The sequence below is a fragment of the Pan troglodytes genome, chromosome 6 (assembly GCF_028858775.2).
Source record: "Pan troglodytes isolate AG18354 chromosome 6, NHGRI_mPanTro3-v2.0_pri, whole genome shotgun sequence".
Classification (NCBI taxonomy): domain Eukaryota; kingdom Metazoa; phylum Chordata; class Mammalia; order Primates; family Hominidae; genus Pan; species Pan troglodytes.
This window is the reverse complement of record NC_072404.2, coordinates 38219415-38242725: the sequence shown is the minus strand read 5'-3', so window position 1 is coordinate 38242725 and position 23311 is coordinate 38219415. Positions and strand designations below refer to the sequence as shown.

General features: G+C 43.0%; 1 pseudogene; it reads right to left on the bottom strand.

The window, feature by feature from the left end:
- Positions 1-4765: 4765 nt before the first annotated feature.
- On the bottom strand, positions 4766-18198 carry LOC107971732 (ADP/ATP translocase 2-like; annotated as a pseudogene).
- Positions 18199-23311: the final 5113 nt, after the last annotated feature.

Below are 23311 nucleotides of genomic sequence, written 5' to 3'. Positions count from 1 at the left end.
GGAAGTGTGACATTTAGTAAGTGGAGAAACTTGAGTCAGGCAAGTGGCAGCCTGTGCCAGCAGGAGGGTGAGAAAGGGCTGAGGAAGAAGGGAAATGCTCAGTGGAGTAATTTGGCCCAGGTGTTTTCCTGGCTCCAGGTTGGGTGTTCACATTACCACAGGTGGGGATTGTAGATGCTCAAGGAATTTTCCATTGTGATAGAAACCACAAATGAGCATGCATAGACACCTAGTTTCTTCTATTCCATCTGACACCTGTGTTGGGAAAATAAACTCCGAGAGGTAAGCACCTCACCCAAGGACTTCCTGCTTTTCCAGTGACTAGTGCTTGAGTATGACACAAGCCTGCATTGAGATCTGTGGCTTCTCAAGGCACGGGTCCAGAGTGGGATGAGCTGGAAGGGAGCTTACATCACCTCTAGGCCCAGTCCCTCACTTTATAGGTGGGGAGACCTAGGCTCAAAGAGAGGCCTTAACTTGATAAGGGATTCAGGGGCTGTGCTGGAACTGGTGCTTAGATCATTGGAACCTGATTCAGAGCTCTTGGCTGTGCCTCTCCACCTATGTGACTGGATGATGATGGTTGGGTTACCCTGGATAAAATTACCTTCCTCTCCCCCAGAGGCTGAAACCACTTGTGTCCAAACTCTTGCACTTTCTCCATGGGTATCATAGAGATACTCATTTCTAGTTTATTTCTAAAGAGCCATCTCTTCCCTGCAGGTGCATTACTTCTCAGAGTGATGCCTCTTCCAACTCACAGCCCCTGGGACCTTGAGAAATGCTGACAATCAGCAGCAGAAGACAAATGATGTGGGGGGATCAGGAGGAGGGACTTTGATGGGACAGGAGCCTGCAAGGAAGAGGGCCCAGGGAGGAATTTAAAGGCAGCCTGGGGATGGGGTGGGGGAATCTGGCTTCTAATACCTGTTTTGTCATTTCTCAATTGTGTGACCTTGGAGAAGTTACTTAATATCTCTAAGCCTTGGTGCCCTACTCTGCAAAATGGGGATGGTAACATGTACTTCAGGGTTATATGAGAATGATATGAAATACTGTATTTGATAATATATATTATATTATAGATGTAATATATAAGGGCTAATATATATGAAATATATGTGATATGACAGCACCCCACGGTGCGGGATGGGCAGTAGGTGCCCCACAGGAGGGAGTTTCTTCACTCCTGGCAACAGCTGCAGTGCCTGGAGCGCTTCCTATCTTCCTTCCTTTGCAGAGCTCTCTACCTTCAAGACTTCTCCAATTGTGCAGGTGACATGTTACAGTGACAAAGGTTAAGCAGTATTTTTTTTTTTTTAAAGAAAAAATGGGGTATATTTATTGGTTCATGTAGTTTAACCTTCCAGTTTCTGGCATGCCTAGCTCCACGGGCTCTAAAGATGTCATCAGGATGCAGTCTCTCCATCTCTTTGCCTTATTCTCCTCCTTGTTCTTTCCATTCTGAGGCACACTCTCCCTGATGGAGTTAAGAGCAAGGATGCAGACCCACATTTTGGTGTCAGCAGAAAGCCCAGCAGAAAGACCATCAATAGAAGTGATATTAATATAGCATTTTGTAGGGGGCCCTGGACACCTGCTTTTTGCCTTTGACCATCCACCTTTTTCTAAGTGGCCCCCAGGAAAAATATATGCACAGAGGATTATAAGCATTTTTTCTTGCTTGGGCACGGTGGCAGAAATGGCTGGTTGGCTTCCATTTTTCACTCTTTCCTTCCATGGCTGCCCAGCTAAAGACACATTTCTATGCCTCCATTTCAGCAAAGTTTAATCATGTAAGAATCATGTCACAAGATCGTGGCCAATGAAGTATGGATGAAGTGGTAGAGGATGAGATGAGTGCTGCGGAGGAAAAGGAAGAAGGCAGTAGTGGTGCTGCCATACCAGTTGTAGACCACCTACCTGGCCGTTTGTATGAGTAAGCCATCTTATTTAACCCACTTGGTTAAGCCTAACCGATACAGGCACAAATGCAAGCCATAGCGTCCTACTGATTGAGATCAGACTATACAGAAGACTTCTGCTGCCCAGGTTGGAGGCTGTCCTGGGCCTGGATTCGGAGCTTGTTGGAGACAAGACAGAATTTTCCAAAGCAAGGAAAGTTGGAACAGCTTGCCTCAGGGGAATTCCTGCTCTTAGTTGGTTCAGATGTCTGTGGCCAACGAAGCCTTCAGGGGCTGGCTCGCAGAAGCCTGGGAAAAGCTACAGGAATGAAATGAATCCAAAGATTGTTTGACATTATTTTTATCAACTCCTTTACATTTACTTTCCCATAAAGCCTTTTGAAACCCTGTTTTATTATGAAAATATTCAAACATTCACAAAACTAGAGAAAATACCTATTCCTAGATTCAACAGTGATGAACATAATGCCATATTTGCTTCAACTTTCATTCTTCCTCCTCCTTTTCTTCCCCCCTTTTTCTCTCTGCCCTTCTTTTCTCTCTCTTTTGTTTTTTCTTTTGGCTGTGGGGTTTTATTTTTTTTTGAGACGAGTCTTGCTCTGTTACCCAGGCTGGAGTGCAGTGGTGCAATCTCGGCTCACTGCAAGCTCTGCCTCCCGGGTTCATGCCATTCTTGGGCCTCAGCCTGCTGAGTAGCTGGGGCTACAGGTGCCCACCACCATGCCCGGCCAATTTTTTGTATTTTTAGTAGAGATGGGGTTTCACCGTATTAGCCAGGATGTCGATCTCTTGACCTTGTGATCCGCCCGCCTCAGCCTCCCAAAGTGCTGGGATTACAGGCGTGAGCCACCGCGCACGGCCGGCTGTAGTCTCTTAAAGGAAACCTCTGTCAATATGTCTTTGTATCCCTAAATAATTCCGTATACAATTCTTAAATATAAGCATATTTTCTTATAGGATAATACCATTATTACATATAATAAAATTGGAAGTAATTCATTGATATTATTTAATACCTAGGATTAAAGCTGTATTACATTTACCTAGTTGTCTCAAAACTGTGTTTTTACAGTGGGTTTCTGAATTAGAATTCAAGCCAAGTCTACTCATTACATTTGGCTGTTACATCAACAAAACTTTAATGAGAGCTGCTGCAACGACAAGATCTGAAGGATAGGGTTATTATAACTCTGCCTATTCTTGGAGAGTGGACAGCCAGAGGGAGGTAAAGAACAGCAGGTCTGGGGATGCACAAGCCAGATAATCCCATCCACAGGTCCCTGATTTACTCAAAGATATGTGATTTCTTTCATTTTTTATGTTTGCAATAATTCATTCCTGGAGTGGTTCGTTGAAAGTGAACAATGTAAGGGTGAGACACTTCTAGCATCTGATTTAAATCCAGCCCTTGACTTAACTTATTTAACATATGGGTTCATTTGAAACTCACTGATCTATGGCCTCTTATGTCATGTATGTTGAGTGCCCATTATATGCCAGTGCTGTTTAGAGACAGTACAAAAAATGGCAAGAGAAGCTAGCAAAAAAGTTCTTAATTAGACGGAGGACCAGGCACGCCCTTTCAGCTGCAGGGTGCTGTACAGGGGAGTGGAAAGAAAGTGCCGTGGGCAGGCCGGGCGCGGTGGCTCATGCCTGTAATCCCAGCACTTTGGGAGGCCGAGGTGGGTGGATCACCTGAGGTCGGGAGTTCAAGACCAGCCTGACCAACATGGAGAAACCCTGTCTCTACTAAAAATACAAAATTAGCCGGGTGTGGTGGCACATGCCTGTAATCCCAGCTACTAGGGAGGCTGAGGCAGAAGAATTGCTTGAACCTGGGAGGCAGAGGTTGCGGTGAGCCGAGATCGTGCCATTGCACTCCAGCCTGGGCAGTAAGAGTGAAACTCCGTCTCAAAAAAAAAAAAAAAGAAAAAAGAAAGTGCCATGGGCACACAAAGGGAAGGGGAAGTGTGATCAGCTCCCCTGGGAGAAGTCAGGAGAGGGTTTCCTGAAGAGGTAGTCATGGTAATGCATGAAGAGGTAATGCATGTTAATATTTTCCTGCTAGGGGGAAACGCATTCCAAGCAGTGGGAACAGAATAACCCAAGGCATTAAAACTCTAAAATGCAGCGATGATCTTGAGCAGCAATGTTTCAAGTCACATGATGGGTATTTGCCCCCATGAAAATAATTCAGTTTTATCTACAAAATGTGCCTTCAGATTTCAAATACAGATGAACATACTGTTTAGAACACATTTTGACAATGTCACCTTTTTAAAAAATCTACTGGGTTGTGCACCATTCGTTCCTGCCCTGCCTCCCATCCCTTCCCAGGCCAAACAAACAATATTAGTTTTTTTTTTTTAATTTTAGATATTTTTATTTCTCCAAATTTGTTATTTATCAGGTGTGAATGAAATAAAAAATATAATTGAGTCCCATCACCATCCTCACAGAAATGGCTTTAAGAGAAAATTGGTCAGATGAATATTATTGCTTCCCATTTTCTTTTCTTTTCTTTTCTTTTTTCTTTTTCTTTTTCTTTTTTTTTTGAAACAGAGTCTCACTCTGTTGCCCAGGCTGGAGTGCAGTGATGCCATCTTGGCTCACTGCAACCTCCACCTCCCAAGTTCAAGGGATTCTCCTGCCTCAGCCTCCTGAGTAGCTGGGATTACAGGCGCGTGCCACATGCCTGGCAAATTTGTTTTATTTTTAGTAGAGACAGGGTTTCACTGTGTTAACCAGGATGGTCTGGATCTCCTGATCTCGTGATCCATCCGCCTCGGCCTCCCAAAGTGCTGGGATTACAGGTGTGAGCCACCGCACCTGGCTTGCTTCCCATTTTCAACCAGTAAATAGTTGCTACTGATAAATTGACAGCCAGGAGTCTGTCAAGAATGCTCAAGATATGTTATATAATACAACATGACTGTTCACAGAGGGGGAAATCCCAGGAAATAACTTATGTGTACTTCTTGATTTCACCATACAAGACAAGCACAAAAGCACCATCCATGCCTCTGAGAACACTAGACCATGCACCCTTGAAAAAAGCTTTGCCTCCTTCATCACCAGCAATCTTCCTCCAGCAGTCAAGCATGCCTGTGTACATGACGTCAATTCCTTTGCGCCCTGACTGCATCATCATGCGGCATCGAAAGGTGTCAAATGGATGGGAAGTCAACCCAGCAATGGCAGTGACAGTCTGAGTGATCATCCAGCAGATGACGATGTGGGTGTTCCTGGGATCCGGGAGCATTCCCTTTGCAGTGTCATAGATACCAAAGTAGGCAGCTCGGTAGATGATAATACCCTGCACAGACACGTTAAACCCTTGGTACAGGCTCTTAATCCCATCGGTTTCGTAGATCTTAACCAGGCAGTTACCGAGGCCTCAGAATTCCCTTTCAGCTCCAGCTTTACCCACGTCAGCTGCTAGACAGGTATGGGGAAAATCAAGAGGGTACACAAAACACAAGGATGTGGCCCCAGTGGCACCACCTGATGCCGGATTCCCTGCAAAGTAGCTCCCAAACTGGGTCCTCTTGTCCACACCACCCAGGAAGATCTGCTTGTGTTTATCTTCATGGTTTTGATAATCTATTCATCATGGGTCAATGATACTTGATAGAAAAGTGGACTTCCTATCTGGTTTAAAGACAAATCAAGGTTGTATCCTGAGGAATTCTTGAAACTCCATGAATAACCCTGATGCCCTTAGGGAGGAATGAGATGACTGAGAGCGCTATCACCTGAGCAGTGGGACCCAGCTACTTTGCGCAATCAACTGACAAAGTGGGTGGCCTGGAACTCGGAAAGTGTGCACTCACATTCTCATTTGAGTAGCTCTGCAAGGCTAGGACAGATAGGCACGACTGTCTATGCAATGGGCAGAGGAAATACGTGGTGTGGTGTCAAAGTTCTGCACTTGGGGACTTGTCCTGGCTCACAGCCACCATCAAAGTGATATGAAGTAGGTGACATTCATGCTATTCACAACAACTCAGTGAAGTGGGTGGTATTATTCCCCTCGTATCAATCAAGATTCTCCAGAGAAACTGAACCAGTAGGATGTATGTGTGTACATATTTATCAGGTTGATGCAAAAGTAATGGCAATTTTTGCCATTACTTTTAATGGCAAAGACTGCAGTTACTTTTGCACCAACTTAATATTATATGTGTGTGTGTGTATGTATATATATATTTATTTTTTAAAAATTTTTGTTTATTTTTTTATTATTATACTTTAAGTTTTAGGGTACATGTGCACATTGTGCAGGTTAGTTACATACGTATACATGTGCCATGCTGGTGTGCTGCACCCACTAACTCGTCATCTAGCATTAGGTAGATCTCCCAATGCTATCCCTCCCCACTCCCCCCACCCCACAACAGTCCCCAGAGTGTGATGTTCCCCTTCCTGTGTCCATGTGATCTCATTGTTCAATTCCCACCTATGAGTGAGAATATGTGGTGTTTGGTTTTTTGTTCTTGCGATAGTTTACTGAGAATGATGGTTTCCAATTTCATCCATGTCCCTACAAAGGACATGAACTCATCATTTTTTATGGCTGCATAGTATTCCATGGTGTATATATGCCACATTTTCTTAATCCAGTCTATCATTGTTGGACATTTGGCTTGGTTCCAAGTCTTTGCTATTGTGAATAATGCCGCAATAAACATACGTGTGCATGTGTCTTTATAGCAGCATGATTTATAGTCCTTTGGGTATATACCCAGTAATGGGATGGCTGGGTCAAATGGTATTTCTAGTTCTAGATCCCTGAGGAATTGCCACACTGACTTCCACAATGGTTGAACTAGTTTACAGTCCCACCAACAGTGTAAAAGTGTTCCTATTTCTCCACATCCTCTCCAGCACCTGTTGTTTCCTGACTTTTGAATGATTGCCATTCTAACTGGTGTGAGATGGTATCTCATTGTGGTTTTGATTTGCATTTCTCTGACGGCCAGTGATGGTGAGCATTTTTTCATGTGTTTTTTGGCTGCATAAATGTCTTCTTTTGAGAAGTGTCTGTCCATGTCCTTCGCCCACTTTTTGATGGGGTTGTTTGTTTTTTTCTTGTAAATTTGTTTGAGTTCATTGTAGATTCTGGATATTAGCCCTTTGTCAGATGAGTAGGTTGTGAAAATTTTCTCCCATTTTGTAGGTTGCCTGTTCACTCTGATGGTAGTTTCTTCTGCTGTGCAGAAGCTCTTTAGTTTAATTAGATCCCATTTGTCAATTTTGTCTTTTGTTGCCATTGCTTTTGGTGTTTTAGACATGAAGTCCTTGCCCATGCCTATGTCCTGAATGGTAATGCCTAGGTTTTCTTCTAGGGTTTTTATGGTTTTGGGTCTAACGTTTAAGTCTTTAATCCATCTTGAATTGATTTTTGTATAAGGTGTAAGGAAGGGATCCAGTTTCAGCTTTCTACATATGGCTAGCCAGTTTTCCCAGCACCATTTATTAAATAGGGAATCCTTTCCCCATTGCTTGTTTTTCTCAGGTTTGTCAAAGATCAGATAGTTGTAGATATGCGGCGTTATTTCTGAGGGCTCTGTTCTGTTCCATTGATCTATATCTCTGTTTTGGTACCAGTACCATGCTGTTTTGGTTACTGTAGCCTTGTAGTATAGTTTGAAGTCAGGTAGTGTGATGCCTCCAGCTTTGTTCTTTTGACTTAGGATTGCCTTGGCGATGCGGGCTCTTTTTTGGTTCCATATGAACTTTAAAGTAGTTTTTTCCAATTCTGTGAAGAAAGGCATTGGTAGCTTGATGGGGATGGCATTGAATCTGTAAATTACCTTGGGCAGTATGGCCATTTTCACGATATTGATTCTTCCTACCCATGAGCATGGAATGTTCTTCCATTTGTTTGTATCCTCTTTTATTTCCTTGAGCAGTGGTTTGTAGTTCTCCTTGAAGAGGTCCTTCACATCCCTTGTAAGTTGGATTCCTAGGTATCTTATTCTCTTTGAAGCAATTGTGAATGGGAGTTCACTCATGATTTGGCTCTCTGTTTGTCTGTTGTTGGTGTATAGGAGTGCTTGTGATTTTTGCACATTGATTTTGTATCCTGAGACTTTGCTGAAGTTGCTTATCAGCTTAAGGAGATTTTGGGCTGAGATAATGGGGTTTTCTAGATATACAATCATGTCATCTGCAAACAGGGACAATTTGACTTCCTCTTTTCCTAATTGAATACCCTTTATTTCCTTCTCCTGCCTAATTGCCCTGGCCAGAACTTCCAACACTATGTTGAATAGGAGTGGTGAGAGAGGGCATCCTTGTCTTGTGCCAGTTTTCAAAGGGAATGCTTCCAGTTGTTGCCCATTCAGTATGATATTGGCTGTGGGTTTGTCATAGATAGCTCTTATTATTTTGAAATATGTCCCATCAATACCTAATTTATTGAGAGTTTTTAGCATGAAGGATTGTTGAATTTTGTCAAAGGCCTTTTCTGCATCTATTGAGATAATCATGTGGTTTTTGTCTTTGGCTCTGTTTATATGCTGGATTACACTTACTGATTTGCGTATATTGAACCAGCCTTGCATCCCAGGGATGAAGCCCACTTGATCATGGTGGATAAGCTTTTTGATGTGCTGCTGGCTTCGGTTTGCCAGTATTTTATTGAGGATTTTTGCATCAATGTTCATCAAGGATATTGGTCTAAAATTCTCTTTTTTGGTTGTGTCTCTGCCAGGCTTTGGTATCAGAATGATGCTGGCCTCATAAAATGAGTTAGGGAGGATTCCCTCTTTTTCTATTGATTGGAATAGTTTCAGAAGGAATGGTACCAGTTCCTCCTTGTACCTCTGGTAGAATTTGGCTGTGAATCCATCTGGTCCTGGACTCTTTTTGGTTGGTAAGCTATTGATTATTGCCACAATTTCAGATCCTGTTATTGGTCTATTCAGAGATTCAACTTCTTCCTGGTTTAGTCTTGGGAGAGTGTATGTGTCAAGGAATTTATCCATTTCTTCTAGATTTTCTAGTTTATTTGCGTAGAGGTGTTTGTAGTATTCTCTGATGGTAGTTTGTATTTCTGTGGGATTGGTGGTGATATCCCTTTATCATTTTTTATTGCGTCTATTTGATTCTTCTCCCTTTTTTTTTTATTAGTCTTGCTAGCGGTCTATCAATTTTGTTGATCCTTTCAAAAAACCAGCTCCTGGATTCATTAATTTTTTGAAGGGTTTTTTGTGTCTCTATTTCCTTCAGTTCTGCTCTGATTTTAGTTATTTCTTGCCTTCTGCTAGCTTTTGAATGTGTTTGCTCTTGCTTTTCTAGTTCTTTTAATTGTGATGTTAGGGTGTCAATTTTGGATCTTTCCTGCTTTCTCTTGTGGGCATTTAGTGCTATAAATTTCCCTCTACACACTGCTTTGAATGTGTCCCAGAGATTCTGGTATGTTGTGTCTTTGTTCTCGTTGGTTTCAAAGAACATCTTTATTTCTGCCTTCATTTCGTTATGTACCCAGTAGTCATTCAGGAGCAGGTTGTTCAGTTTCCATGTAGTTGAGCAGTTTTGAGTGAGATTCTTAATCCTGAGTTCTAGTTTGATTGCACTGTGGTCTGAGAGATCGTTTGTTATAATTTCTGTTCTTTTACATTTGCTGAGCAGAGCTTTACTTCCAACTATGTGGTCAATTTTGGAATAGGTGTGGTGTGGTGCTGAAAAAAATGTATATTCTGTTGATTTAGGGTGGAGAGTTCTGTAGATGTCTATTAGGTCCACTTGGTGCAGAGCTGAGTTCAATTCCTGGGTATCCTTGTTGACTTTCTGTCTCGTTGATCTGTCTAATGTTGACAGTGGGGTGTTAAAGTCTCCCATTATTAATGTGTGGGAGTCTAAGTCTCTTTGTAGGTCACTTAGGACTTGCTTTATGAATCTGGGTGCTCCTGTATTGGGTGCATATATATTTAGGATAGTTAGCTCTTCTTGTTGAATTGATCCCTTTACCATTATGTAATGGCCTTCTTTGTCTCTTTTGATCTTTGTTGGTTTAAAGTCTGTTTTATCAGAGACTAGGATTGCAACCCCTGCCTTTTTTTATTTTCCGTTGGCTTGGTAGATCTTCCTCCATCCTTTTATTTTGAGCCTATGTGTATCTCTGCACGTGAGATGGGTTTCCTGAATACAGCACACTGATGGGTCTTGACTCTTTATCCAATTTGCCAGTCTGTGTCTTTTAATTGGAGCATTTAGTCCATTTACATTTAAAGTTAATAGTGTTATGTGTGAATTTGATCCTGTCATTATGATGTTAGCTGTTATTTTGCTCGTTAGTTGATGCAGTTTCTTCCTAGTCTCAATGGTCTTTACATTTTGGCATGATTTTGCAGTGGCTGGTATCGGTTGTTCCTTTCCATGTTTAGCGCTTCCTTCAGGAGCTCTTTTAGGGCAGGCTTGGTGGTGACCAAATCTCTCAGCATTTGCTTGTCTGTAAAGGATTTTATTTCTCCTTCACTTATGAAGCTTAGTTTGGCTGGATATGAAATTCTGGGTTGAAAATTATTTCCTTTAAGAATGTTGAATATTGGCCCCCACTCTCTTCTGGCTTGTAGGGTTTCTGCCGAGAGATCTGCTGTTAGTCTGATGGGCTTCCCTTTGAGGGTAACCCGACCTTTCTCTCTGGCTGCACTTAACATTTTTTCCTTCATTTCAACTTTGGTGAATCTGACAATTATGTGTCTTGGAGTTGCTCTTCTCGAGGAGTATCTTTGTGGCGTTCTCTGTATTTCCTGAATCTGAACATTGGCCTGCCTTGCTAGATTGGGGAAATTCTCCTGGATAATATCCTGCAGAGTGTTTTCCAACTTGGTTCCATTCTCCCCATCACTTTCAGGTACACCGGTCAGACGTAGATTTGGTCTTTTCACATAGTCCCGTATTTCTTGGAGGCTTTGCTCGTTTCTTTTTATTCTTTTTTCTCTAAACTTTCCTTCTCGCTTCATTTCATTCATTTCATCTTCCATCACTGATACCCTTTCTTCCAGTTGATCGCATCGGCTCCTGAGGCTTCTGCATTCTTCATGTAGTTCTCGAGCCTTGGTTTTCAGCTCCATCAGCTCCTTTAAGCACTTCTCTGTATTGGTTATTCTAGTTATACATTCTTCTAAATTTTTTTCAAAGTTTTCAACTTCTTTGCCTTTGGTTTGAATGTCCTCCCATAGCTCAGAGTAATTTGATCGTCTGAAGCCTTCTTCTCTCAGTTCGTCAAAGTCATTCTCTGTCCAGCTTTGTTCCGTTGCTGGTGATGAGCTGCATTCCTTTGGAGGAGAGGCACTCTGATTTTTAGAGTTTCCAGTTTTTCTGTTCTGTTTTTTCCCCATCTTTGTGGTTTTATCTACTTTTCGTCTTTGATGATGGTGATGTACAGATGGGTTTTTGGTGTGTATGTCCTTTCTGTTTGTTAGTTTTCCTTCTAACAGACAGGACCCTCAGCTGCAGGTCTGTTGGAGTACCCTGCAGTGTGAGGTGTCAGTGTGCCCCTGCTGGAGGGTGCCTCCCAGTTAGGCTGCTCGGGGGTCAGGGGTCAGGGACCCACTTGAGGAGGCAGTCTGCCCCTTCTCAGATCTCTAGCTGCGTACTGGGAGAACCACTGCTCTCTTCAAAGCTGTCAAACAGGGACATTTAAGTCTGCAGATGTTACTGCTGTCTCTTTGTTTGTCTGTGCCCCGCCCCCAGAGGTGGAGCCTACAGAGGCAGGCAGGCCTCCTTGAGCTGTGGTGGGTTCCACCCAGTTCGAGCTTCCCGGCTGCTTTGTTTACCTAAGCAAGCCTGGGCAATGGTGGGCGCCGCTTCCCCGAGCCTCGCTGCCACCTTGCAGTTTGATCTCAGACTGCTGTGCTAGCAATCAGCGAGACTCCGTGGGGTAGGACCCTCCGAGCCAGGTGGGGGATATAATCTCGTGGTGCGCCGTTTTTTAAGCCCGTCGGAAAAGCGCAGTATTCGGGTGGGAGTGACCCGATTTTCCCGATTTTCCAGGTGCCGTCGGTCACCCCTTTCTTTGATTAGGAAAGGGAACTCCCTGACCCCTTGCGCTTCCCGAGTGAGGCAATGCCTTGCCCTGCTTCGGCTCGTGCATGGTGCGCACACCCACTGACCTGCGCCCACTGTCTGGCACTCCCTAGTGAGATGAATCCGGTACCTCAGATGGAAATGCAGAAATCACCGGTCTTCTGCGTCACTCAGGCTGGGAGCTGTAGACCAGAGCTGTTCCTATTTGGCCATCTTGGCTCCTCCTCTCGTGTATGTATATATTTATATGTGTGTGTGTATATATATATATATATATATATATATATATATATATAGTTCCCTCGAATAAAGTCTGCTTTATTCTTTTTTTTTGAGACAAGGTCTCTCTCTGTCGCCCAGGCTGGAGTCCAGTGATGTGATCATGGCTTACTGCAACCTCTGTCTACCTCCTGGGCTCAAGTGATCCTCCCTACTTAGCCTCCCATATAGCTGGGACCACAGGTGCCTGCCACCATGCCTGGCTATTTTTTTGCATTTTTGGTAGAGATGGGGCTTTACTGTGTTGCCTAGGCTGACCTTGAACTCCTGAGCTCAAGTAATCCACCCACCTCGGCCTCCCAAAGTGCTGGGATTACAGGCATGAGCCACTGTGTCTGGTTTATTTTTCTTTAACAAAGGTCACAGATAGTTTTTTTTAACTAAAGATATACATATTTTATATATATATATACACACACATATGTATATATAAATAACAAGTTGTATTTATTATATATTGATAATATATTATATAAATGTATATTCATATGTATAATATATATTAACCACTATTCTGCACCATGGCCTAACTGGATGCAACTTCCTCAACTAAATGTGAGGTTTATATGTATACACATATATATATGTGTGTATATATTATATATATATATTATATATAGTGTTTAAAGAAAAATCTGTCTGCAACCTTTGTTAAAGAACAGTAATGCAGACTTTATTTAAGGGGACTATAGAGACAGGTATGGGAATTACCAAAGTGGGGTTTTACAGTAGGGGTGAGAAACTGGGCTCAACTCTGAATACAACAAGGAAAAGTGGGAATTTATAGCCAAGGAACAGAGTCAGGATTCCAACCCAGGCTCCACAGCACATGCCCTTAACCTCCGTGCTGCACCACGGCCTAACTGGATACAACTTCCTCAACTAAGTGTGAGGTTTATAATGCCTGCCTTTCTCTATTCACAGGATTTCCTGTCCTTTGTTATTTGCTTTTATTCTGTCTCATTCCAAATTGGATTTGCAGAGGCCCTGAGAAACCAACAAGATAATTCCCATAAAAGTATTTTGAAGACTATTAAGGGAACGAAAGGAAATCTGCATTTACTATGCACCTGTATGTGTCAAACACAATGCCAGGCACCTTCACAGTGGTCAAATTTAGCACACACAATAAATAAGAATCCCCCATCAACTGAGATTCTTGGAGGGCAGGACTAGACTTTGCTCTCCAAGTATGCTGGATGCTTTTCATTGGGCCTGGAGGAGTGTAGGTGCCCATTAAATGCCTATGAATGAATGGGGTTACTGCCCAGTGATGTAACATGAAGCCAGACAGTTGTTGCTAGGAGCTTCTTGGGTGGGGCAAAGGATTTCATGTGGGATCCAATATCTTCCAGGAGATGAAGGAATGATCCCAGCTCATGTTGCTGTGGAGAGGGAAGGAGGAGTTTTCTCCAGAGAGCGGCTCACTGGGGAAAACATTTGCAGGTGCTCTTGTTAAAATTATCCAATTCTTTTGTGCAACACAATCCCCAGGCTGGAAAACACTGCCTCATATGTCATATGGACTTTATAAAACTTGCTCTTTCTGTAGGAAAGTCTCTCCACTTAATAGACACTGAATTCCTTTAATCCCCAGCCCTGGGAAGTGTCCCCCTGGAGAGAGGTAACATGCATAGGTTTCTGCCCTGTGGCTTGTTCCATATCAATCCTTCCTCAGATAAACTCAAAGCAACAAAAATAGCCCCTGGCCTAACATGCAAGGGGCTTTGTGTTAGGTGCATGTGTATCAAGGAGTGGTTTGCATGCAGGCAGTGTGCAGGTGGCTATTTTAGTGTTAGTGAAAGTTAGCCTGGCAAATATTCAGGTCTGTGTCACCTGAGGCTCTGGGAGGACTGGGACTTTCTGAAGTTCCCAGGAGTTCTCTAAACTTTGGTCTGTTGATCTAAGAGAAATATTCTTCCTGGGTGGCAAAGAGGCATTGGCTTCTATTCCTGTGTCAGGAAGAAAGAGCATGAGGCTTCGGAGTTAACCACACTAGGTTTGGGTCTTGGCTGTGTCATTTTCTATCCATTTGAGACAAGGCAAGTTACCTCCCTCTCCAGGTCTCAGATTCCATACACATACACACTCATTCTCTCTCTCTCTCTCCTTCTCTCAATGATGATATATACATCAAAGGGCTGTTTTGAGCATTACCATGAGACAAGATATGTATAGGACCAGCTTGTAGTAGGTACTCGGTATATATTGGGTCTCATTCTTTCCAGAGCCACCACTAGGGATTGTCCCAGTGCATGCAGTGGGGAGCCACTCCTCCCCTGCTGCTGTTTGAATCCAGATGAAATCTAGTTTAAATGGACACCAGGGCATTCTGAGAGGGGAGAGTGTGATTGAAGGTACAGAAGTTGGGGAGGGTTGCCTGTGGAATGGGTTCTGGGAATTGTAGTAGATGCTGTCAATGTCCCTGCAATATTCCCTTGGCCCATCCTGTTGGTCATGTGTAACTTGATGGAAAGTTTCCATATCATGCCAATGACTTCCTACCTCAAGCACATAATTCTTTCTGTTTAAAGGTTTTATCTGGCCTCATATGCATGTTCTGCCTGAAAGTGCTGGGAAATTAATGTCTCCAGGAACAACTCTTAACCAGTGGAGACAGGAGTTGATGGATAAAAATCCCAGCTTTTTGCTCCATCATGGGGGACAATTCTGAGCTGTGCTCTGCACAGTTTCTCAGAGGGTCTCCAGTGGGACTGAGCCACAGTGGACCATAGCAGCATGCAGTTATTTACACACCCAGTTGCAGAGTTTAACATACTTCTCTGCCCCCTCACTTGCTTCCTGGGAAAAGTACTTGTACTTTGACCTCGAAAAGTACTTGTACACAAATCTTTCTCAGGATCTGCTTTTGCGGGAACCCCAACCAAGAAAGAAACCTGTAGCCCAGTAGCCTTTAGGGATGTAGGCCCTGCTTATCCAACCTGGGCCAGCTCCATGAGAAAGACAGCTTCTTTCTTTCTCACAAACTTCTGCTTCACTTCACAGCTGCTATCAGTTTTGTGGGAGGGGAGGGCCTCATGGTTTATGGAAAATAACACACTCTCCTTAATTCTCTCCTTTTCCTTGTTCCAGAAACAAGCCAAAAGCATCCCTTACCTTGAAAGAAAGAAACACAAGAAGAGGCCTTGTGCTTTACCAGTCTTGACTGCAATTGTCAGGGTCCACTTATTATTTATGATAATACTTTGTGGGGTTCTTTTTATAAAATATTTTTGCAACTGAAGGATCTCTCCTCTTGGAGTGAGGAGTCTCTGCAATGTCTTTTTTCTTTTTCTTTTTTTTTTTTAGATGGAGTCTTGTTCTGTTGCGCAGACTGGAGTGCAGTAGTGCAATCTCAGCTCACTGCAACCTCCGCCTCCTGGGTTCAAGTGATTCTCGTGCCTCAGCCTCCTGAGTAGTTGGGATTACAGGCCTCCACCACCACGCCCAGCTAATTTTTGTATTTTTAATAGAGACGGGGCTTTGCCATGTTGTCCAGTCTGGTCTCGAACTCCTGACCTCAAGTGATCCACCCACCCTGGCCTCCCCAAGTGATGGGATTACAGGTGTGAGCCACTGCGCCCAGCCTGACTCTCTTCAATTTCTTTTTTTTCTTTTCTTTTCTTTTTTTTTTTTTTTTTTGAGACAGAGTCTTGTGCTGCTGCCCAGGCTGGTGTGCAGTGGCACAATCTCGGCTCACTGCAACCTCTGCCTCCTGGGTTCAAGCGATTCTCCTGCCTCAGCCTCCCGAGTAGCTGGGACTACAGGCATGCACCACCATACTCGGCTAATTTTTTATTTCCAGTAGAAATGGGGTTTCACCATGTTGGCCGGGCTGGTCTCGAGCTCCTGACCTCAAGTGATCCACCCACCCTGGCCTCCCAAAGTGATGGGATTACAGGTGTGAGCCGCTGTGCCTGGCCTGATTTTCTGCAATTTCTTTCTTTCTTTTTCTTTTTTTCTTTTCTTGAGATGGAGTCTCGCTCTGTTGCCCAGGCTGGAGTGCAGTGATGCAATCTTGGCTCACTGCAACCTCCGCCTCCCAGGTTCAAGGGATTCTCCTGCCTCAGCCTCCCGAGTAGCTGGGACTACAGGCACGTGCCACCACACCCGGCTAATTTTTGTATTTTTAGCAGAGACAGGGTTTCACCATGTTGGCCAGGCTGATCTCGAACTCCTGGCCTCAAGTGATCCACCCACCTCAGCCTCCCAAAGTGTTGGGATTACAGGCGTGAGCCACTGCACCCAGGCTGCCATTTCTTATGCAACTGAGTGTAACTATTATAGTAGATTGTCCTTTAGGGTCCTTTTTCTAGGAACTGCTTTTTCCTTTGTCCATGGAATGAGAACAGAAGTTGGCATGTTAGCACAGAGTGACTCTCAATCCCTGGATCCAGTTAATTTGTTCAGGGATTGGCATCTACATCAAGCTCAGCCAATAAGGCTCTTTCCAAAGATTTTTGGACTTGGAAACAGAGAGACCTTGAATTCAGTCTCTTAAGCTGTGAGACATAAATCTCAGGAGCTGTCAGCAGCCAAGTTTCTTGCTATGTGACAAAAATCAGTCGGAGTGGGAAAGAGTATTGTCGATATGCAAAGAGGAGCAAACACGAGTGACAAGGGAGAGCCCTGAGCACTCATGGTTCTATTTCTACTATGGCCCAGCTGCATCTTTTGATATTCCGTTGAGTTGGCTAAGAAGAGTTAACCCTTTCTTAGATGCTAAGACCCAATCAGTTCCATGTTTTCTTTAAGCTGATTTGAATTGTGTTTCTGTCACTAGCAACCCAAAAGTCCTCAGTGATACAAAGATAAATTTTAAACTCTTAGGGATATATTGTGGAGGCTCCAGCACTGGTTCTTCCTAAGACATTGTTGGGAAACCATGGTGGACTTTATGGTATCTCTTTAACATCCAGCATACTCTTCCACCATTGGAGAATAGCTATGCTGTGTGGGCAGTTTTCTGTAGCTCCAGGGAAGGGCCTGGATTGTTGAAGGCAATGATAATTATCCTAATCCCTTTGCCGTGATTGTCAGAAATGGCCATGTGACTCAATTTGAGGAAGTCTGCTAGGGAATTCTGGGAAAAGTTTATTCACTCTTAAGAGAGACCCACAGGAGGATATGTTCTTTTCTTATTCAGGGCTATGTTGTATATGTTGAGAGGCTGGAAACTACTGTAGCTATCTCTTTACCAGTCTGAGGATAAAAGACATGGAGAAGGTCAAAGAACTGCAGTTAGAACCATTCTGTCTGGTCTTCCAGTTTAGTGGGTCAATGCATTTTCTTATAATTTAAGCTAATTTGGATTGGGTGTTTTTGTTCTATTTTGTTTTGCTGCTGAAAGCATGCTGACCAACACAAAACTCTCAGCCAATGGATCACAGGAATAATCTCTGTTCATATCAAGTCTTTCGTATCCAGAATCTGTTTCCCCTGTTCCATTTGTCCTATGTCATTCTCATTCTACTGGGATTAACCCCAGTCGATGGTTCCCTGGGGTGGTTGTGGGGGGAGGGGGCGGGTGTTAGGCCATTTTTGTGTTCCTATAAAGAAATGCAGGAGACTGGGTAATTTTTAAAGAAAAGAGGTTTTATTTTGGTTCATGGTTCTGCAGGCTGTACATGAAGCATAGTGCCAGCATCTGCTTCTGGTGAGGGCCTCAGGAAGCTTACAGTCATGGTAGAAGGCAAAAAGGGAGCCAGCACATCACATGGTGAGAGAAGAGAGCAAGGTGGGAGGTGCCACACTCTTTTAAACAACCACATCTTGTGTGAACCACCAGAGCAAGAACTCACTCACCACAAAGGGGTTGGCACTAAGCCATTAATGAGGGATCCACCTCCATGATCCAAACACTTCCAACATGAGATTTAGAGGAGACAAACATCTAAGCTATATCACCTTGTTTCAGGGTCTCTGACATTACTTTTGCAATTTGTAAAAAGTCCATGTTTACTCCAGCTTCCATCAGTTGATTTCTGTGGAGGCTGGTTTCTTCCAATATGTGTTGCAAAATGTTGAGGTCATTCTGTTTTTGCTTTTCTGGGAGTGCTTTTATCTGTTTGCCTAAGAAGCAGTCCCTCCAGTGTGCTGCTTTGTCTGATGCCTGTTTCCCACCTTAGTAAACTTTCCCTGCCTTGTTGCTGTAGTCTCTGTGGCAAGAAGAGACCCTTTCTGATAGGAGTCTTGGTGGGGAACAGAACTTGCCCACCCTCAACCCAGTCCCATTGCACAACACCGTGATGCTTCCTGTGTAACATGGTCTACCCCCTCTCTAGCAGCACTAGCACGAGGGCATGCCCTGTGAACCTGAGGCTCTTAGTGCCTGGGCCACACAAGCACACAGGTCAGGCTTTTCCTGCCAATCATAAGGGAAGGAGTGACCAATATAACATGTGGGGAAGTTACAATGGTTTGGGAAACCTCAAAAAATTCTAATGGCAGTGATTTTACAGTCTATGCGAAATATTAATGAGTTACTTTCTTTTAATGTTGTAGTCCTTTTCTTTGCTCACATGGAAAGAGAAAGAGGTGAAACAGCATGTAGCATCCAAAAATAAGAGGATCTTTTCCAGAGCTGTGCTCCCTGCCCCCAGCCAGGTCCCAGCCCACCTCTGCAACCCCTCCTCCTCTCTTCCAGTGGCAGTGGCAGTGGCAGCTCTTTCCTTGCTCCTGACATCACCACCTTGAGCATCCCCTGGCTCCACCAAGCTCCAGCTATGTCCAATATGGTGCTGCTTGGCAGCAGCTCACTGGGACTTGCCCAGAAAGTGGTGAAAAAGTGGGGGTTGGAGCTGGGCGAGGTGGTCACTAAGAAGTTCAGCAATCAGGAGGTTAGCATAGTGACTGGTGAAAGAATGAGAGACCAAGCTGCCTATGTCATTGCAAAAATTAATGACACTTTGACACCTCTTGCTATGACCAATGTGTGCAAAGCCACATGGTCCTCTGGCATGAAGGCAGTACTCTCATGTTCTCCATATGCCCAACAAGATCAAAAGGACAAGAGTCATCCTGCAGTTTCTGCAAAACTTGTAGCCAATGTGTTTTCAGTAGCTGGGTTGGAGCACGTCAGTACTATGGATCTGCACACTGCTCAAATACAGGGATTCTTCAGTATTGCTGTGAATGACTTACATGTGGAGCCTGCAGTTCTGTGGTAGACCTGAGAGAATATTGCAGACTGGAGGAACTGCAGCATTGTTTCACCCAAAGCAGGAGGAGCCAAAAAGACTCCACCATTCATGGACAGACCTAACATGGCTTGCCTTGCAGGAGAAGTGTTGGGGTGGATAGGATGTTTCCGGTTGGTGATATTAAAGACTGGGTGGCTGTCCTTGTGGATGACATACCCAATGCATGTGGCACAACACATGACTCTGCAGACAAGCTACTGTCTGCTGGAACCACTAAAGTTTATACCACTTCAGCTCTGAGGCTGTTATTTTACAAACACCATTCCCCAACAAGACAACATGATTCTGCTCTTACTTGTTTAGCCATGTTCTTCTATAGCTCCATGTATTGGTCTGTTTTCATGCTGCTAATAAAGACATACCCGACACTGGGTAATTTACAAAAGATAGAGATTTATTGAACTTATAGTTCCATGTGGCTGGGGAGGCCTAACAATCATGGCGGAACGTGAAAGCCACGTCTCACATGGTGGCAGACAAGAGAAGAGAGCTTGTGCAGGGAAACTCTCCTTTTAAAATGATCAGATCTTTTGAGACTCATTCACTATCCCGAGAACAGTGCAGGAGAGACTCGCCCCCATAATTCAATCACCTCCCACCGGGTTCCTCCCATGACATGTGGGAATTGTGGGAGTTACAATTCAAGATGAGAGTTGGGTGGGGACACAGCCAAACCATATCACTCCAGAATATCATGATTTCAAACATCATATTTGGAATTTAAACAAAAATGTTGACTTTAGATCTCAATAAAATATAGAACGGCAAATGTTAAAACATCAGATCTCTGTTTTAAACCTTGGAACTCTATGGTTTCAGGAGACAACAGATAGGGATAAAGTGATATTTGTTTTGTTTTTAATTGAACTTGTCTTGAATGAGAAATATATGTGTGACTTTAACTTGTGATAGGTAACTTTAACCTTTGTTCTTATGGTACTTTGAGGTCACAATCATATTACAGAATTGTATGTAATTTCCTTCTTTAATAGAACCTCCTTGTAAAAATTCATAGCCTACATACATATGTTGCCAAAGATACCACCCTATTACAGCACCTTGAGTAGAAGTTTATATGTAATAGTAATATTATGAACACTGGGGTTAAGTCCTATATGGACTTAGAACATTTCTTTTGAGTGAATGTTTAAAAATCATGTAATATAAGAATACTGACTTTTTTGAACAAAGCTTTATTTAGCTAAAAATGACCACTGATCCATTTATTTTATTTTCTTTTCTTTTGAGACAGGGTCTGGCTCTGTCACCCAGGCTGGAGAGCAGTGGTGCGATCTCGGCTCACTGCGACCTCTGTCTCCTAGGTTCAAGCAATTCTCCTGCCTCAGCCTCCCAAGTAGCAGGGATTACAGGCATGTGCCACCATGCCCGGCTAAGTTTTTGTATTTTTAGTAGAGATGGGGTTTCACCATGTTGGCCAGGCTGGTCTTGAATTACTGACCTCAAGTGATCCGCCTGGCTTGGCCTCCCAAAGTGCTGGGATTACAAGTGTAAGCCATGGTGCCCAGTCATCCTACCTATATTTTTCAAATAAAATCTGTAGTTAAAAAAATCATTTGCTTGAGAGACTTGTTACTTCAGAATACTAAAGGCAAAAATATATTTAATATGAATGAATAAACAAACACATGCAGAAAGAAACAAAGAAAGGGATAGTGTTTTGTTTTTTGTTTTGTTTGTTTGTTTGTTTTTGAGTCAGGATCTGGTTCTGTCACCCAGGTTGAAGTGCAGGGGCACACATGATTTTGGCTCACTGCAACCTCCACCTCCTGGGTTCAAGCCATCCTCCTGCCTCAGCCTCATGAATAGCTGGGACTATAGGCACATGCCACCACGCCTGGCTAATTTTTGTATTTTCTTGTAGAGATGAGGTTTCACTATGTTGACCAGGCTGGTCTCGACCTCCTGACCTCAAGTGATCCACCTGCCTCGGCCTTCCAGAGTGCTGGGATGACAGGCGTGAACCACCGTGTTTGGCCTTGAATTTCTTAGAAAAATGGAAATATAGTTTTTGACCTGCTTAGATACCTTGACATGTAAATACAGACTAAACACAGAATTAAACGTAGTTCATTTAGAGATAAATATTCTGCTTTGAGATATTTAGAATCTAAGAATATACCGAACCAGTTTTAAAATAATGATCCTCATACAGAACACATGACTTAAAAATCTGCATTGTCTTTCCTTGTCCTGATAATGTCTTATTTTATCATTACTTAACAGGACTTTTGTATTTTAAAGTATTTTATACACAATGTGTATAGGCTGGATTTGGCCATACTCGGGCCAAATTTTAAAGAGATTTGGGGGTTGCAATCCAGCCCAGTTAATAAAGATCCTCTATAAGTAGCTGATCCCATTGTTTGCCCATCTTTTGCTACTCATTGTTCTGGAAGCTGTGATACCAACCACATTTTCTGATCATGTCTAAGTCTGCTGAATGCAGAGAGGCTCAGGCTCTATCTAGTAAAATAAGGGAGTCAGAGAAATATGAACATGTGAAAGTCATTGAGCCCAGACTAAAATTACATCAATCAACTTACAAGTATTTATATTATACCATATTATATGTCAACAATATTCAGGAATAGTATATTTGGTGTGTGTATAGAATACAGTGTTCCTCCAAAACTGTGCTAAAATATTTTAAATAAAATCATATAGCAAACTAAAAACAGTAAAAAGAAGATCCCTTTCTTCTTAAGAATATCTTATTCCTTCTCACTGGGGATTTCTTGGAAGTTGTTCTAGTCAAGTGTTTTCCTTGAGCTGAAGGAGGGAAGAGGCATATCAAAAACAGTTGGGATCAATGTAGAAACTTGTACATGAATGTTTATAGCAGCATTATTCAGCATAGCCAAGAGATGGAAACAATCCATATGTCTGTCAACAGATGAAATCAACAACTTGTCGTACATCCATACAATGGAATATTATTCAGCCATAAAAAGGAATGAGTAAAGTACTGATTTCTCCTATAACACAGATGAACCTTGAAATCATTATACTGTGAAAGAAGCCAGACACAAAAGGTCATATACTGTGAATCCTGTTATAGGGCATATCCAGAACAGACAAAGTTGTAGAGATAGAACACAGGTTAGAGGTTACCAGGGGATGGGACTAAGGAAGAAGGTGGAGTGACTACTTAATGGGCACAGGATGTTTTTATGGGGTGATAAAAAGTTTTGGAATTAGCGAAAGCCATTGGTTGTATAGCATTGTAAGTATACTAAATACCACTGAATTGTAAATTTTAAAATGGTTAATTGTGTGTTATGTGAATTTCATCTTAAGTTTTTTAAAAGTTGAAAAGGCTTTAAAAAAATGTGAGCCCTTATCACCCCCACCCTGCACATTCTGATTTGCCTCCTAGGGAGCATACTGACATGTAAGTTCACTTTATAAGGGATGTGAGGTGACTACCTGGCTTAGAGTGACTCATCATCACTTATTATGTACTTTGGAAGCTTGAGAGCAGTGCATTTTGGGCAATTTGCTGATTGCTTTAGGCAATCCTAATGTTGAGCCCCGTGGGTAGCAAGAAATAGCAGGTGATTAGAACAGAAGCAATTACTCTCAGAAAAGCATCATTAATTTCAAAAGCTCTCGTCCTGAGATATGTGGCTAAGTGGGGACAAATTAGGATGCTGTCTAGAGGAAAGAAAGTGAAGTAGTTTCCCCCTTTTTAGGACAGAAAGGAAACCTAATGTCATCTGTTCCAAGTAGTTAACCCTCCTCTGGGGGTGGGAATGGCGGATTTGGGATTGGCCCGTTGTAGGAAGGTCGGCTGTGGAAGGCCTAGGGTCTGTATCAATTCCAGTTTAAGCTGCTGAATTCAGTTTT